The sequence below is a fragment of the Rhincodon typus genome, chromosome 3, assembly GCF_021869965.1.
Source record: "Rhincodon typus isolate 14 chromosome 3, sRhiTyp1.1, whole genome shotgun sequence".
Lineage (NCBI taxonomy): Eukaryota > Metazoa > Chordata > Chondrichthyes > Orectolobiformes > Rhincodontidae > Rhincodon > Rhincodon typus.
In genome coordinates, this window is record NC_063334.1 from 103,656,514 (window position 1) to 103,660,718 (window position 4,205).

At 37.8% G+C, this 4,205-nt stretch overlaps 1 non-coding gene across 1 annotated transcript; it reads right to left on the reverse strand.

The window, feature by feature from the left end:
* Positions 1-367: 367 nt before the first annotated feature.
* LOC125482870 lies at positions 368-494 on the reverse strand. Its single transcript, XR_007261839.1, has one exon. It is a non-coding gene; the product is annotated as a U6atac minor spliceosomal RNA (small nuclear RNA).
* Between the last annotated feature and the right edge of the window lie 3,711 nt (positions 495-4,205).

Here is a 4,205-nt window from a genome sequence, read left to right on the forward strand (position 1 = left end):
GCCACTTGTAAAACCTTAGTGAAGATTTACATCTTTGGTGGAGCTCAAGGTTTCCCAAGGTATAAAACACCAGGCAAGTAAAATGGAATGCCATTGCAAGTGAAGTACCAAGCATGCTGACATAAAAGCATATGTATCGTACCGCAATCCTGAAAGGGTTTCAGCCATAATTTCAGAAGAATATCCCCGTTCTGCCCCCATCATTTCAGTTCAAACTCTTCTAGTCAGAACATTTATTAAAATTATTATCTTATTTTTCTAATCAGCCTGATGAAAGACGTTATTGCACACCCCTGAAGCAAGTGAGACGTGAATGTGGGCTTCCCTGTTTAGGGCAAGGACACTACCACTGCACCAGAAGAGGGCCCAAGTAATATGGTTAGATACCACTATGTAGATGGCAATGCCTTAACCATTTGTATGTTGTAAGGCCACTAGGATCCCTTCCTTCATTATTAAGGGGCATTCAAACCTTTTCCCCATGGTTAGCTCATTTGACTGACAGCTGATTTGCAGTTCAGAATGGTGATCAACAGCCTGGGTTCAATTCCTACTCCAGCTGAAATTACACTGAAGGACTCGCTTCTCGATCTCACCTCACCTGCGGTGTGATGACCCTCAGGTTAAACCACCACCTGTTGTCTTTCTCTAATGAGAGAACAGCTCTATGGTCCAGTAAGACAACTGGGACTTTTACCTTTTTCAGTCTGAGCACAGCTAACTTCAGTTCGTTAAGGTGATGAGGCTGAATTTAGTCAATTATTTGCATCAATCAATCCTAAAAATTGTTGTCTCAAAACAAAAAATTTGAATGGGAACTAAACTAAGAAACATTAGGAAAATAATGATTGTAAATGGCTTGTTGATAAAAATTGTTATTGAGCTTTAAGATATTTTCAAAGTTTTAAACAGGCTGCTTTGTAAACATTGTTAAGTATTGGCTATAATTTAACAAACCATAAATGCAATTTGTGTTACATATGTAACCCATGCTTTTAGAAGTGTCAGATTGAAAAATAGTAGCCAAAATGATTCTTATTGCCAAAAGTTGGACTAAAAAAAAACAATTTGCTACATTATAAAGTGTTACAGACTTCAGCAGTTTAAATAAACAGAATCAGTGAATAAAAGCAACAAAATGTATCATGTTTTCAGAGCCTTTTCCAAAAAACAGTCTCTGTTGTGAAGGGAAAGTAATGTTTGAATATGTGTCATACAGACAATCTAAACAAACTTGTACAAGCAATGGAAGTTTTATTTCTGTGCAGGACTCTCTGATCTGAAGACTTGGAAGAGTATCTGAAGACTTTGTGACAGAGCATTGTAATAGAAAGTTATATTATATTATTGGCCAAGTAATGCACATAACACATTTGTAAACTGCTGTGATGTTTAACAGTAATATAGCTAGATCATCCTAATTCCCAAGAGGAGAGAGGAGAAGTAGGAGATTGAACGAGCCCACACCACTGCCCTGCATAAAGAGAAAGCTATTTGTCTGCGTTCAAGACCATGAAATGATAAGGTGCGGGAAAGATGACATCTGACCAGAAAAAAAGACATTTCCATTTAAATATCAATTGCTGGCTATGTTTTAGATATAATTTCAGAACTCAGTTTCCATAACTCCCTTTTCTATTTTGTGTTAATAACAATGTAATTAGTGTGGAAATATGGACTCTTCATAATATTCAGCAATTCTGAAGTTTTTGAAAACAAGGATTAAGTTCATGTTTGTGCCTCCTAATTTGACCTATTTTGTTGAAGTTCTCCATAAAATCCCTTTGGACTGAGATTTTCAAAATTGCTGACATCCCTTCCCTATGAACTCTGATCAGTTAAGGTTTAAAATATTAAGCAGTGCAGGTTTTTAAATTTATGTTATAAACAAGATATAGTAATGGAGGATGTTTTCTCAGCCGCCTGTAGCTCAATGTATAAATATATAAAGTGATCATAAAATTTCTAATGTCAATGAAAATGCACAGAACCAGCTCTGAAACCAGGGGTGATATAAAAACAAAGAATTGAGGGTGACAGGACCTGAAACAAAACACAAATTGCTGAAGAAACTCAGCAGGGTCTAGCATCATTTATGGAAAGAGAAACAGAGTTAACATTTCGAGTCCAAAGTTCTGAAGAAGGGTCATTGGACCCAAAATGTTAAGTGAGGACTAGGACTTACAGTTTAAGGATACAGGGAGGCCATTTAGGACTGAGATGAGGAGAAATTTCTTCACTCAGAAAGTGGTGAGCCTGTGGAATTCTCTGCCACAAAAAGCAGCTGAGGCCAAAACATTGAATATTTTCAAGAAGGAATTAGATATAATTCCTAGGGATAAGGGTATGGGGAGAAAGCAGAAATAAATTAGTGAGTTGGATGTTCAGCTATAATCATATTGAATGGCACATCAGGCTTGAAGGGCTGAATGACATACTCCTGCTCCAAATTTTAATGTAGGTTTTTTTAAACAAAGGAGAGAGAGCTTAAGAAGCAATCAATTTTAGTACTCATGTCAGATCAGAATGAGGAAGCAATTTTTCTTTCCACTTTAGATTTTTAAATGAGCTACTGTAATCAAATTGTACATCATAAATCAGCACGTAATAGTGAATTTTAGAACAAATATGTGCAGGTGAGGAACTAATATCAAACATGAACCTTCCTTCTCACTTGAATAACTAAAAAGATGCAGTATTTTGCAGACAATTTAGAGATAGATTATGACTAATGGATAATTTGAATCCCAAAGCCAGTTGGTGTAGACACCAGTTAATCCTTATAGGTTAGCAAGTATACCTAAATAGTTCCCATTTATGCTAAGCCCAAAGGCAGGAGCATTGGTCATTGCCTGCTAATGCTTCATATTGAGGTGATTTCTTGATAGGCTATTTCTTGTCGGTTGTCGTTTGCTATTTCCTTTCACTATCTGGGTCAAGATCAATGAAGAGGCACGCCTACCACAACCAGAATAGGAATCAACCCACTGCCATTATTCTGAACTCCACACTTGGACAACTGAGATCATCAGCACCTCTACACAAATGGCTGTGGTCTAGAATTTGATGGAGTGAATGTAAGAATTTACCTTGTTGAAAGCATTGTGGACTCACACTTTTGTAATGATCTTCAGTGAGTTCAAAAACTGCAGATTCACAGACAATATCATAATATATAATATGATAAATTGTTAAATATTAAAATGAAATCAGAGGGAGGGTCATTCTTAGCCATTTGTAATTCCACAGTTAATAAAAAGCCCAGGGCATTGTTTGTTTTATCCACGGCAAGAATTAGTTCATAATATAATACTTAAGGTGACATTTTCTCAGTGACATTGGGTTGCCCAACACTACTTCATAGACTCAAGGTAAATCGAACCATTCTCATTTGCCTTCTTACAGCTGTCTTAGCATTGCATCGACAGAGACCAGGTACTCTTTTCAATCTGGTCACAAATGTATGAGGAGATTGAACTCATAGAATCACAGGAACATACAGTACAGAAGAGACTCTTTAGCCCATCAAGTCTACACTGACAAAAGCCTACTCTAAATCTACCCTAGTCCAACCTCCAGCATTTGGCCTATAGCCAAGAATGTAAATGACATTTCAAGTACTCATCTAAATACTTTTTAAAAATTGTGTGGTTTCTTGCCTCAACTCCGTCCCAGGCAGTGTGTTCCAGGCATTCACCATCCTCTGGGTGAAAAACACTTTTCTTCAAAATCCCTTTAAACCACCTGTCTTTCACCTTGAAAGTGTACCCCATTAATGTTGACCCTTCAACTAGGAGAACCAGCTACATTCTGTCTACCCTATCCATGTCCATCATAATCTTATACACTTCACCGAGGTCCCCTTTCAGCCTTCTCTGCTCCATAGAAAACATCCTAAGTTTATCTAGCTTCTTCATAGCTAAACTGCTGCATCCCAGGTAACCTCCTGGTGAATCTCCTTTGTACCCCATCCAGTGCACTCACGTCCTTCCTAAAGTACGGTGACAAAAACTGGACACAGTACTCCTGCTATGGCCAAAAAAAAAGTCCTGTATGGCTCCAAATGCTGTTATAATCTATGTCACAACTGATAGGATGTGTCCCATATGCCTTCTTGACTACCCTACTCTCCTGCCACCTTCAGGGATTTCTGGACAAGTACCTCAACATCCCTCTGTTACTCTGAGCTTCCTAGTGTTCTGTCA